Source organism: Corvus kubaryi, unplaced genomic scaffold, assembly GCF_017639235.1.
Source record: "Corvus kubaryi isolate FWS band 111438036 unplaced genomic scaffold, C.kubaryi_AGA036_p1.0 split1-65, whole genome shotgun sequence".
In the NCBI taxonomy this organism is placed as follows: domain Eukaryota; kingdom Metazoa; phylum Chordata; class Aves; order Passeriformes; family Corvidae; genus Corvus; species Corvus kubaryi.
The window spans coordinates 7,023,122-7,037,140 of NW_024582080.1; the positions used below are offsets into that span (position 1 = coordinate 7,023,122).

General features: G+C 45.2%; 1 long non-coding RNA gene across 1 annotated transcript; it reads left to right on the forward strand.

The window, feature by feature from the left end:
* Window positions 1–6: 6 nt before the first annotated feature.
* Window positions 7–4,547, forward strand: LOC121657893. Its single transcript, XR_006013785.1, has 2 exons — window positions 7–1,757; window positions 3,839–4,547. It is a non-coding gene; the product is annotated as an uncharacterized LOC121657893 (long non-coding RNA).
* Window positions 4,548–14,019: the final 9,472 nt, after the last annotated feature.

The window sequence follows — 14,019 nt, forward strand, 5'->3', positions numbered from 1 at the left end:
TTTTTTTTTTTTTTTTTTTTTTTTTTTTTTTTTTTTTTTGAGGGGAACTCATCTTTTGCTTTATTGAATGCCCGTATGGGATCATGGGAATATTACAGTTTTCATCTTTCATATAACCAGCTGATAAACAAAGCTTTGATCTGCATACCCTGCATTATCATGATAGGGTAAGAAAAGAAATATATAGGCCTATGATGAAAATATTCTTCCATAACTGGAAACAACAAAAAATTCAATCTCAGCAAACAGATACCTGTTCAGATTTTTGTGAAATGTAATATTCTTTTGAGTTGCATGAGTTTACCAGTCTTGGAGAGTTGAGAAGTATAGAGTTCAATTTTACAGAAACTAAATACTTTGGGGGAGGGGAGGGAGGGAATGTTAAATTTTGTCCTAGAAGGACCCATAGGAAGAGTGTATGTCCATCTGGTGTAGAGAAATTTACATGTGTGACTCTGTTACCATGTAATGGAAGTTATATTTGTAAATCTCTGAACACCTGGGAGGATGAGCGTACCTAAAATGTGTAAAGTTAAAAGCATGAAATGACCATATTATTTTTTGGTGACAGGTCTGGTGATGGCCATGGGCTTTATACCATGAGACTCCTGGTAGCAAAGGGCCCACAAGAAATGATTTTTTCTTTCTAAGATTTCTATAAATGGTACCATTATTATTTGTTAAATCTATGTAAATTCATATTTGTATTCTTGAAATTCTAGTTTTAGCCCTTTAAACAAAGTTGTATATTGTCTCAAATTGAAAATGAGATAAGATGTATTTTTCCTGTTAGGTTTTATACCGCACTCTTGATGTTTGCCCATTTTTAAGTTAAATATAGTTGTATGGAAAAGTACATTTTATTAAATTTTGCATTAAAAAGTTAAATGTTTATGGTATACCAACAATGTCTAATTTGGTCAAATACAGTTCTCTTCCAAAACCAAAGCTAAGGGGTTTTTTGCATATTTAGTAAAACTTCAAGTGCTGGCAGCTGTAACTATTTTCACATATACCTGCTTACCAGTTTGGGGGACAATTCGGCAATTTTGTGGTTACAAAATTATGGTTCTCTTAAGTGCCAGTGTTTAAAAACAAACAAAAAAAAGCATTCTTGTAATTTTACACGCTTTTGTGATGGAGTATTGTTTTGTTATACAATTTTGACTTTCAGATTCTTATTTCAATTTGCATTTATGTATAACTTCAGGAGAAATATTGAACATCTGAATCCTGGATGATACTAATAAACTAATAATTGCAGAGGTTTTAAATACTTAGTTAAATGGCTCACTTAATACCCTAAGGATTTGGGGGTTTTTGTGCGTGTTGGTGTTCTCAGATATGTACATCCCTGCTTTCTGTTTCAAGCAGAAGAATGATGCTGTTTGCAAGGTCTCAGTATAGAAAGCGTAGGACAGACAGACATTTTTTTCTCCTTAAACTGGATATGACACATTCAAATGCTCGTAACTGATGACAAATAAATTTTCTGTGCTGAAGGGTTTTTTTGTTTTCCCAGGTCATCAGAGGAAAGTAGACACATTTCTTGTTCTTGGAACAAGCATACTTAATGAGATCCCCATAATCTTGTGCCTTTGTTCTCGGTGCTTGATGTTGACAGAGGTAACCTAGAGGATTCAGCTGAACCTGAAAGATGAGTAGCGGGCGCTTTCCCAGCAGCCAGGCGCGGCCTTGGCCTTTCCTTTGACTTTAGCACGTTGGTAACAAGCAGAGTGTGCTCAAGGCTGGAGAGGGTAGGTAATGTAATTATCAGTGCTGCTTACTGAGGAACAGAACTCCCTGTATCTCACTCCAGAGGCTGGTGTTGGGTGGGAGATGCACCAAAGCTTCCCGAGTTCTCTGGATTCTCTGTGGTTTTCTCAGGAGCACTTGGAACGTGCCTGTAATTCAGCTGAGCTGGCACATGGATTTCAGGCCGAAGCCTTCACCTGTGTTTGCTATAAAACTGCTTTTAATCAATGGAAGTGGTGTTTGGTGAAGAGGAATGCCATAGGTAGATTAAGTCCCCTGTTTAAAGAAGAGCTGCTGAAGGTTGTTGCTGGAAAGGACCGTCCTGTTCCCCAGCTGTGCTCCCCTGCAAGCTCCAGCAGTTAAATAATCCTCTTGGTCAAAACTGCCCTAGTCTCTGTGCTGGTAGGTCAGACATGGCCACTCCAAGATTACTTGATCCGAGGTCAGTTACTGCTGGCACTTCAGCTTGAATCTGCCTCCCCTTGATCTTTAAAAGTGGATGCTTGCTGTAAAAGAGGGACAAGGAGCAGTGAAATTGCAACTGTGTAGGCGGTGGTTCCCTACAAGGGAACTGACAGCATTGGCATCACTATCAAAAAGCGTCTCCTAGGGCTTAAACCTTCACAGAAATGCTTGTTGTAGAGGTAAAGAAGACTTCCTGTTCTAAACAACAAAAACTGACTGGTCTGGAGAGAGCGTGATTGTTAATATGTGGTAGTTAACGATACCTTGAATCCAAATGAAGCCAGACTGATTTTTATGGTTGTTTATCTCAAGTTGGTCCTGAAAGGAGCTGCAGTTGCAGCCACCTAGATATGCTAGCTACGCTCTCTAATTTCAAGCTGGTTTAACTAGATGTATGGACAGCATTCATCCCTTCTGCTGAGCTTTCAGTGATCACACCAGCTCTAGCAAAAAGTTGACAAAATGTTATTAACGTTTATTTAACAAAATGTTATTTAACAAAATGTTTCTGTCCAGGCAAACAGGGCCCCTGGAAACCTGAATTAACGGGTGTGAAGTGGCTGATTTCTGCTGCTTAATTAGGGCACCGCTGACGCTGAGCCTCTTTCCAGCTGCTTTTATCAGTGTAACCAGCCCATCCTGAAGGAGAAAAGGCTAGTAATAGCTGGGTCTAGGCTTGCTAGAAAGTGGGAAGCTGGATTTGAGTGACTCCTCCGGAAGAGGAGCCAGGCGTACTGCAGCCACAGCATTAGGTTCTCTAGATAGGGTGACAAGCCGAGCTTGGAAAAAACCTCTCCTAATTCTTGCTAGCCTAAGGGTTAGACCTGCTAGTTAGAATAAACATTCCCATTCTTCCTTCCCAGCTATGCCTGACAGGAGATTAAAGGAATAAAGGCAATGTGCTATGTTGGGTTATAACACGTTATTCAATACAGAGTCTGTAATGGAGACATGGCAAAATACAAAGATAGTGTTTAATACAAGAGACGATTAATTTTCACCATTTCCAGGCTGTGCCAGTAGCAGCTGACCAGCTACAGGCTTTTAGGACTCAAATGTTTTGATCATTTTATTAATAACAGTAAAATGCCAAATATTTTCAAACATTCCTCCATTACATTCTTTAGCTTACGAGTCTGCACTTGACTACAGATCACATCTTTTTGGGACATTTTAGCAGAAAATGACAGTGTGTGACATTTTCCTTTGGTAGCTGCAGCAGACATTATTTTAGCACCTGAAATACATTAAGGGATATTTTACAAATGTGCTAAGTGCCTAAATGTGGGTGTGTATCGATAAACTTTTCCCCAGACTTTGCTACTGGATTGCACCCTACATCTGAAAACCGCTTTGAGGTGGTCTTAATTTAGTCTAGAATAGATCCACTTTAAATTAACACCAGCCTTTATTCCAAAACAATGTACTTGCAGAGAAGCTGTCAGACTTTATTCCAGTGTTTGAGTAAGAAAAAGCAGGAAAAGTAAATCTCTCTGAGTTTTTTATCATTTTGCTGAAGTTGTCTTGTATTTTTATTTTGTATATGTTGTGCCCTGGCTTTTCTTTTGACAGTACTTCAAGCTGAAAAACAAAAGATGGATTTTTTTTTTTCCCCCAGTGAATTTATTATGAAGAATGAAGGTCAGATTCCTCTTACGGCTGCTTTGTGCTGTTGAAAAATACAGTGTGCCTTCTGCTTCAAGAGCACCTAATTTTGAAATCCATCTTGCTGAAGCAATTGCTATTAGAGGTGACCCGCAAGAGAGACGAGCCTTCCCTTTTGCCCCTCTGTGATGGAATAAAAGACTCGAGCGATAAATTAGCTTAGTCTACCTGTTTGCCACATCAGAAGCTCAAGCCTTCCCTGCAGCAGGAGTGCTCGAGATCAAGCTAAGCAGCAAGAGGCAGAGCAGCACGGAGCAAGGAGGACAGACAGGCAAATGTGGGGTTTTGTAACTACACCTTTTTAAATTTTGCTTCTATTGTTAAAACGTGTTTGACTTAAATGGCGGTCATTTGGCACAGAGGAAGTTTATCCACGTGCTTCCAGCAGCCTTTCACCTATTAAGGCAGCAAAAGCTCAATTCATGTATTTCTGACCTCCCAAAAGTTCCTCAGTAAAAACAGGAAAGACCAAGCACTGCAGCTTGAATGCCTGGAAAGGACCCATCTCCCTGCACATCTTACAGCAGCAAGAGGTCACCATTTAAATGCTTTTTCCAAGAAGCCATTCAAAAAATCAGGCTTTTGGAGGGGAAACCGAGGACGTGTGCTGCTGTGTTTGGCGGGGGCATTTGTTACCAAGAATAAAACCAGTTTTGAACAAATGTCTGGGAAGACATCCCTGACCCCTCCTGCTCCTTCCTAAACTGAAATGTAAGGAAACAAAATAATACCTTTATGGGAAAAAGTCTCCCTTGCCAAAATGCTGGGGTTGACCGCACTCTTCCTCATCCCAGCCCAGGGGACAAATGCACATCCCCTAAACTAACAGTGCCCAGCTGCACTTCAGATGGTGTGGGGCACTGATGGCAGCTGGGGGTCAGTCCCACAGCCCTCTCCTTGCTGCCAGTTCACTCCTGGTGTTGGGGAGACACTGAGCATGAAAAGGGCTGGGGAGAATGTCAGGTCGTGGGTCATGCCAGGGCTGGGTGCCTCACGCCTGGCTTTGAAATGCAGATGCATAGGGAAGCGGGGGTGATGGGCTGCAAGTAGGGACAGCGGCACCGGCCCTCTGAAGGCTCAGCCATGCAGTTAAAAGTAAAATCAGGGTGCTCTTTAAAAAAACCCTCAAATTTGTGTAGTGGTGATTCCTGGAAGAGAGAACTTTCCTGCAAGTCGTGCGCTGGTGAATGATTGAATAACAGTGACTCACGTTTTATTATCAGACTTGACTGTAGCGGCGCTTACGCTCGCTTCAGATTTGTTGACACACATTTCTCCTGACGCCTGCCAATAAGGAAGATGCTGTGAACGAGCACTGCAATGTAAAACTGATACTGGAAAACGCAGGTGAGGGCTGATCACAGCCTGAGCCTCTCAGCACCGGAGCAGCTTTTGGGGACAGAGGGGTTGGTTTTGCTATACCAGCCACTAATGGAAAGTGCTGGTAGGTTTCTGCTCAGGGGCGCTGAGAGGCACGGCACCGACATGGATTGTCGGGGCTTTTGGCAGGGCTAATCCCTTGGATCCTGCCTGAGACTGATGGCTGGTCCCAGAGTCACACTCCAGAATCTGTCAGTGGCTCCCAGTGAGAGGCTGCCAGTGAACGAGACCCCTCTTTGCAGCAGCCCTGCCGTATCTGAGACTCCTTCCAACACTGTTTCCTTTGAGCTGGAAGAAGGAAGTGATCTATTTTTGGGGAGCATTCGTACCAGATGTTCGGTGATGGCAACACTGTCTCTATCACTGCGTGCTCTGCTTCCGCACAGGAGCACCCGGGCGCTGCCTCCCTGCCCCTGCCGCTGGTGACCCTGCCCCTTCCTCCTGCCCGGCCTGACATCCACCGCTGGCAGCCCTGCTCAGGAGGAAGGAGTGAGTTCACCTCCCCCGGCTGCTGCCGGCTGGATCTGCGCCCCCCAGGTAGGACAGGAGGGTTGTCCTGCCGCCCCACCACCCGCAGATAATCGATGCCATTCCCGTGGTGCCAGGGGTGCTTAGGGACACCCCTAATCCCGGGAGCAGCGCTTGCCTTCCACAGACCCGCAGCACAGAGAGATAAACCATAATGTTGCTGCAGCCACAGGGTGCAACATTCTCAGGATGTGCTGCTGCCTGGGATCGATCTCCCTGGTCTGCTGGCCTCGACACTCATCTTTGAGTCCCCTGTTCCTACTGACGTGGGTTTTTCTTTTCATCTGAATCATTCAGTATGACTTTGGAGCACAATGGGGCTGTGATTTTTTTCGAAGCCGCCAGCCTGCAGGAAACAGAAAGTCTCTGAATAAAAGAGAGGCTCTTGTTACAACTTCCCTCTTATTTACTGTTCCCAGTAGCAGAGAAGTAAAAAGACAATGAATGAAATGGAGGATTAGTCACGTGTAGCACTGAAATATAAACAAGGAGACTGCACGTCCCAGAGCGCTGCTCCGAGCAGTGGCTCGTGCCCGCAGCGTGCAGAAATCCCTCATCACTGAGACCTCCTGGATTTCATGAAAAAAGCCAAAAGGCAGAGGAGGTTCCACAGGTGGTTTTTCAAAGGTAAACTTGCAAACTGAGTGTTTTACTTGGACTTTTCTCTGTTCAGTGCTCTCAAAACTTGAGTTCAAGTTGATATCCCCTGTGCTTAATCATTGCTCCGTGACTTTTGCAAAGGAAACTCCCTATTTTCTTATTTTTCTGCATTAATTTTAAAACAATAAAAGTTCAGGACAACTCCTTTGTCCCACAAAAGACTTCTAAAAATGCTTCAGAGAGAACCTACTGTGCTGCACAGTGTGTAGCTGTGCTCCTAAAAAGGGGATGTGGTTATTAACCTTGCTCCCTTTTGCGCTTGCTTTTGGGTTGGTATCCAAACACCGAAGGATTACTAATCATGTTCCGTATTTATTTTTTTAATCAGAGATTTACCTGTATTTGATTTCCAGTTATGGATTTTGAGCATTCACACCAGCCTTTGCAAAGGTGTTAAACTTCTCAAGTTAATTGGTAATAAATTAACCTTGGAGGTTTTTTTTGTGAGGCAGGTTAGGTGCATGCAGCTTTGTGAAGGTTTTTAGTGAAGGAAAACGTAGGAAAGAAAGGTGGAAATGGATGCATGACACAATTCAAATTGCCTGAAATACCTGTAATAGATAGTTGTTTTATATCTCAATATCTGTGTCTCTCAGGTAAGTACCGTTGATTTTTTTGGCTTTGGGATGATGCATTTAATGTGAGGGTTGAGGCAAAGTGGAGTACATAATTGTAAAACTGATAGGGAAGCTGCTCCCCATCCTTATTCAAAAGCTCCACCAAACGTCTTAGCTGTTCATTTCACAGTTCTCTTTAGAAAACACACATGAAAAACCTAGTGAAAGTTTATTTGGGCCACCTGCAATAATAAAATTGAAGTGACCCAAGTCTGAAAATACCACCATACGTCTCTAAGTGAGTATAAAAAGCCAGAGCATGGGATATATTTAAGCTAAAACACAACCCCCTCCCCCCCACCATGTGTGTTAGCACAAGACTTGGAGGATTATGTGAATACAAGTCTAGGTGACCAAAGAGGTTGTGCTGCTTAACTAATCCCTGCTGTAACCTTCTGCCCAGCCTTTGCCTGGGCCTGGGAGCCTGGGGCAGGCACTGGGCAGGCAGGAGCCCTTCCAAATGCTCCTCCTGGCCTTGTCTTCCTGCCCTCCGGGGGCTTTCCAGCTTGCACTTTGTTTCACTTTCTCTTTCTGCTGTGTAGGGCTGCGCTGGAAGGGTTGCAACATCCTCTATCAATTATTTACACTGCTTGCATGAAAATCATAACAAAATATATATTCTTTTTAATATTAGGATTAATTTTTTTTAAATACTTCTAAAGCCATGCTGGTGCTTCATTAAACTAGTTGGTGATGCTCTTTTAAATGCCCTTTCTAAATACTTTTTAAGAGGGGAATTGCATTAACCTCTCAGATGCAGCTTCCCTGTTTATACGCAGCAAAGGCACTGCCAGCCTGAACCTGCCTGGTCAGGAGCAGAAGGGTGACCCCTGCGGGTCCCACCACCCTGATCCCCTGGCACCTGCAGCCTCCAGGTGACTTGATTTGCCAGTGGTTCCCTGGTGGGGAAGAGGAGGTGGGGAAGAGCTGCCTGGGGTCTTTGGTCATGGTATGAGTGCTTCCCAGACAGGAGGTGCTTTGCTTGCCTTTGGTTTTATCTATTTTAGAGTAATTAATAACAGAGAGCTGAGCAACCCAAATTTATGCAGCCTTTGAAAATCCAGATTAAAAATTCTGGGAAGAGTCTGTGTTTTTTGTCCTTCTACCCGCTACAGCAGAAGTTGGAAGATCTCAGGTCAGGATGGGGGTTTGCCACTGTGCCTTGCTGGGTCCCCTCTCTGATTGCATCCTCCAGGGTTGGCAACTCTACCACTTCCCTGGGAAGCCTGTCCCAATGCTCAACAAAATGCTAATAAATGTTGTGCTGAATTTTTTTTCTCTTTCCCCATAACTTTCTAGTTTCAGCAGAGATTTGATGAAGCTTCACAATAAGAAGATTCCCAAAGTTTACAGGGCTTTGCTCGCTTTTGGACTTGGTTTTGACTACTCCAACAAGTCACCTGGAATTTTATAAAATTGGCATTACACAATAGATTGTAAGCAATAGATTAGCTATTGTTATGAGGTCTGAGGGCCTGTCCCTGCCAGGGCTCTCGCAGGCTTTAGTCTCTCTGCCAAGGCTTCTGGGTGCAGGACCCGTGGCAAGGAGCCTTAAATCTCAACCCTCAAAATTAAGGGGAATTTCTTAAAGGGAAGATGTGTGCTCCATATCTCACCCAGCCAGGGTGAGGAGGGGCACAGGAAGAGGGGTGCAGGGTGTTGTTCCCTGGCCCAGACCGCTGGGCCTCTCTCCTTCTTGTGTCCCCTGGGGTGCTGCAAGTAATAGGAGCTGCACGATGTGGTGACAAGTCCCCAGCATTCCGGATATTTGATCTGAGGAAATCGCCAGTGAGCCAGGAAATGTCAAGATTATGTCACATGCATAATCTTTTAAAGCCCTGAAAAGGAGCTTGTTAAAATCTGTGTCTCTGCAGTGTGATCCCAGCTCCTTTTGTTTTTGCTCTGCTCTTCCACTTTACAGGAACAGGCAGGCAAATCCTCCCCCCAGATATCATTTTACTCCCTCTGACTTACAGCACTTTAGTTTGCCATGGCCTTGCCACTCACTGGGGCTGGAGGAGCAAGTCCCCACTTTGCTGGGCCCCCAGAGGAAAGATGTTGGGATGCTCATGGGCCACATAGCACAGCCCATGGCTCCAGCACCCAAAGCCCTTGGCTGAGCACAGGCCCAGGGCCCGTGGGGATGCAGCTACAGCCCAGCTTGTCTGCACTGGGAAAGAAGAGAGAGGATGTGGGAGTGGGGCTGCCTCCCCTTCCCCCTTGTGTTTCCTCATGTTCTGAGTGGGCTCCCTGGGCAGCCCAACAGCGCTGCAGGGAGGTGCCAAAATTTCATAGAGCAAAACTGCACCTCGTTATTCCACTGATTCTGCAAAACTATTAAGGAGCATCCAGCAGAGTATGTGACCCACACATATTTAATTTCTTTTACAGTTTCTGTTTTGATATATGCTGGATGTGTTTTTATAAAACAAAGATTTATTGGAACCTGGAATTTTATTACCTTAAGGTTTACTTGAGTCCAGATTGTGAGTTTCTCCCTTTGGAAGAGAAGGTTTAAAAGAGCCCATCTGCCTGTGGCACTTATGAAACCCTAGGCCAAGGATGACACCTTTTCCCTTAACTTCTACTATAAAGTCAAACAAAAATTTACTATCAAATATTATGCCTTCCATATGCAGTGCCCTGCTGTAGATACAGCTCACAGCAATTGTGTTGGGCTTCTTCCTTTCAAGTTTTTATCTGTGCCATAAGGAAGTCAGGCCTCGGTGTAGGGTCCAAGGAGGAGCAGCAAGAGAGGAAAAACCCAAACCATGTATAATTAATGACAATGTGCCTTCACTTGTGCTCTTGATTTTTCTTGTAGAAGCACAGTGATGCCCTTGCTGCCTGCAAGGCTGAGGAAAGCAGTGTATTTTTAAAACACAGTGCCAGTGTTCAGACAGCTCCAAGTGCTCTGGTAGGAAACAACCAGCATCCAAGGAAGCAGAGCCTGAGCCCAGCTCTCCGGTTACCACGACATAAGTAAACAAACAAGTTTATCACAAGTAATGAGGGCATTGTGCCAGTTTCAGTTAAAATAATGAAATAAATAAAAAAGAAATCAACCCCAAACCAACAAATCATTACAGCATGAGGAAAGTCCTGAATGAAATTGATTGTTCGTGCCAGCACCAGAAATATATCTTGCCATAAACTCGGGCCTCCACATCTGCTTCAGCACCAGCGGATTCTTTATAAACAGCCTCTTTAATTTTATCTAACAGCCTGTTAGCAGACATGCAGTCCAAAAATACATCTCCTTTTCTTCCTCGCACTATCCTGAGCTTGGCAGGGCACCAAACATGAGGTTCAGCTCCTCGTTCAAAAAAGCCCTTCTTTAAGCATTGAGTGAGCTTGATTTAATAAAAACTCTGTCCAGCTTCCTCCGGGCAGCCCTAATGGGATGCAGAGCCTGGCGCTTCTCAGGGGCTGCTCCAGACCTGCTGTGTGTTGGCCAGTGAGATTTTTTTGTGGTGAAACAATATTGCTCTGCAGTGGAGTTGGGGAACCAGCTGGTGTTCTCCAGAATGTCTCCCCTGAGGGGTGCAGAGCTTCACTTTCAGCGGTGCCACCCTCTGATAATGGGAGTGAGCAGGCAGCACCATAAAAGCAAAGCAGAGCCACGGCACGGGATGTCCTGGTGCCCCTGATTGCCCCAGGGATGCTCCAGTGCTGCTGGTACCCAGACCCCCTTCCCACTGGCCCTGCCTTCCCCAGGGAAGCATCAAAGCCCCTAAAATGACTTCCAACCCCCAAGTTCCCCTGGGGGCGAGATCTATCCGTCGTGTCCCCAGTGTGGCACTGCCAAGTGTTTGTAGGTGCTCCTGAAGGAAAGACTGGGCATTCACTGAAATAGAGGGGGTGTTGCACTGGGGCTGGTTCCCAGAGGATTGCCCCAAGACCAGTGGCAGGACAACCACCTTCACACTTCCTGACGCTGGTGTTCCCAAGCACAACACTGATTTTCTGGCTGCTGACTGCCTGGAAAAGCTGGAAGGGACATTGGCTGACTTTTAATGCCAGGACGAGTGGTTGATGTCACCTTAGGTGAAACACACCCCTGCTGTGAGAACTGCACCAAATTACAGGCCCAAATCTCCCAAGAAATTAGTGTGAGAAACGCCACACAACATCACATTCACTGCAACACACGAACTCCTTAGCTAGATAATTGAAAATGTTAATAATTATCCCATTTGACAAACCAAGGTATGGATTTGAAGCCTCAAAGTTTGCTGTGCTAAAGAAATATTAATGGCCCAGCATGTCATGATGTCCAGGGGAAAAGGATGTTTAATAGTTTCTCCTCATGGCTCAGTTGTTTATTTAAATGACTTGGAAACTAAATCAGCAGCAAACATAACCACTGCTGTTGCGAGGTGTGGTTAACAATAAGTAGATTTTATTTAGCATTACAGCAAAGGATGAAATGGAGTGAAATAAAGGAAAGAGAAGTTTCTTGAGTGGTCAGCGAGCCAGATCCCAATGCCAAGCCATGGAGGAGGATCAACAGAAATCCTGCAGAGCCCACCCTTTCACTTGGTTGTGCTGACAGAAGCAAATGAGCAGCGTGGCTACCAATGAAAGGGAACTACTGCATTTGGCAAAGGATGCTGTGGGTCTGTACTGATGGAGGGACTCTGTTGGCCTGTGTGGGGGATGCTGGTGGCGCCCTGAGGTTTTTCATCACTTCCTGGGAGGGATTTTCTGACTGGTCCTTGTGGTTGTGCCAGGGAGGCTTGAGAGCCTTGTGCTGCTCACCTGTCAGTCCTCAGCAACACTTGGCCTCCACAATAGGGAGGGATCCAGGATTTGCTGGGGGCTTGTGGTCCCTCCAGTCAGGTGCCAAATTTCACTTTACAAAGAGCACAAGCATTCATCCAATGGTACCTTACTGATCTGAACATGGCTGATGCCTTTCAGCTGAATTTCAGCTGAATATTTAAGAGAAACAAATCAAATGCCGACAATTGAACAGGAGAATCGGGTTTAGCTGCCCAGCTGTGAGCTGCAGTGCCCTAATCCTTCCCCTTATGTGCTACAACAGGGTGTAATTCAATCCTAAATTATTGAAAACCTTGAAGTTTTGTAAACCATGTATCAAGGTATTTTATTTACACAAGCATCTACTCATTAGCAGTATCAAAATGCTGGCAATACTGTGCACACTCTGCAGGAGTTCCTGTCAGAATTACATTTCACATCTCCCTAGCACGGGCTCAGAGAACCCCAGCTGAGGGGTAGACATAGACCTTCCTGGCATCTCTTTTTTTGTCCAGTCCCATGACTGGTGGGGTCCAACGGAAAAGCCACTTCTGAGTGAAGAGGCCTGAAGGGATGTGGTGGGCAGGGGAGCAGGATGTGGGCAAGCACAGGCACCTCTACTCAGGTGGTGGCTCTGCCATCTTTGGAGACTTCCCAAAGCTGGCTCGATGGAGCTCTGGAAAACCCCATCGCTCTCCAAAGTCCTTTCAGCCTTGCTTACTCCTCCTGGAGCTTGCAGGCAGTGACAGTCTGGCTCCGAGCATTCTGTGCAGGTTGCCCCTAAAAGCTCCTAAAACCTTTCTCCCAGTGAAGGCTGGAGGAGCTGATGCTGCAGTAGGAAGGAGGGTAAGTAGGAGGCCTGAAAAGGTCACACCAAGGCTGCAATTTCCAAATGAGTGTGAAGGAACTGGATGCCTTAACACCCTCCAACTTAAACACTCAGTCTTGGCTGTTAATGGAGTGTGCTATAAAACTGCATTTTCTTTACCTGTTCAAGGAAAATTAATATCTCCTGTTAATATCCAGGAGAAAACTTTTTGGCTGTGAAGGCTGTTCTTCCCCACAGGAAGGTTGCTGGCAGAAAATGACAGCTTGTGGACAACCCGAGTCAGAGTGGCTGCAACAGCAAAAAAGTGGAGGAAGGGAAATGCAGCCTCAAATGAAACTGAGACAAAAAAATAGAGAAATAACCAGTCTGAGGCATCCATAGGTTTACTGAACTCACTTCTCTCATTTTCCAGCATTTTGCTGAGCACGATAGCAGTATTCAAGCCATTATTACATTAAGAATTTTTTTGGCTTTTCTGCCTGCAAAAATAGTCATCACTTGTAAATTGAAGGCATCACTCTCTTATCTGGTCTGCAGCCAGAAGGGCTGGAAGCAATAGGAGAAGTGTGAACTTTCTCCTTCATCTCAGAGAACATTAACTTCAAAGCCTAGCCATAAACTTTCAGATGTAATGACTATTTGTCCAAAAGAGAAACACACCAGCTTGATCAATGAGTGAAAGGTATAAAACACAGAGGTTACATTTGCTAAACACTTGGGAAAAATGTGTGGTTATGCCTGGGTGTGTGGAGGGGGGAGTTATTTCAGAGTTATTTGGGCAGGCAGGCCCGGGGGGCAGCGTCAGGCTTGTTGTGGTTGGTTGTAGGTCCAGCACCAAGTGGCTTCTGTCCCAGAGGAGGCTGGGCTGCCGTGTCAGAGTGTGCTCCAGCGTGCCCTTGGGTGCAGACCTTCATCACCGAGTGGGGACCTTGTGGCTGTGCTGGCAGCCACACTGCTCTGCTTTTCCAATAAACTGTGGGAGCAAACATCTCTCCTTTCAGCTGCTCGAACAAAGCATTCAGGACCACCAGCACTTCCTCCTGTGCCCTTGCTCCAGCTGTGGGAACGCTGACTGGAGAAAACCCCCCCTGGGTGCACTGCCTTGTCCCCTGAGCATCGCTGAGCTCCAGGGCAAGGGTCCAGCAGTGCTAACGCAGCCAGGCAGGTGCACTCAGAGATTTCAGTCACCTTTGGTACGATTGCCTACATCCTTCTTCCTTTTTTTTAACATGCTTTCTATTTTTCTGATGCAAGTTCAATGGAAATAAAGAGTAAGGATGTCTTTTTGTTTCCATGGCTTGCATATGAGGAATTTAGAGGGAAGAAAATTTATATTATGTGACTTTTTTCCCGAGG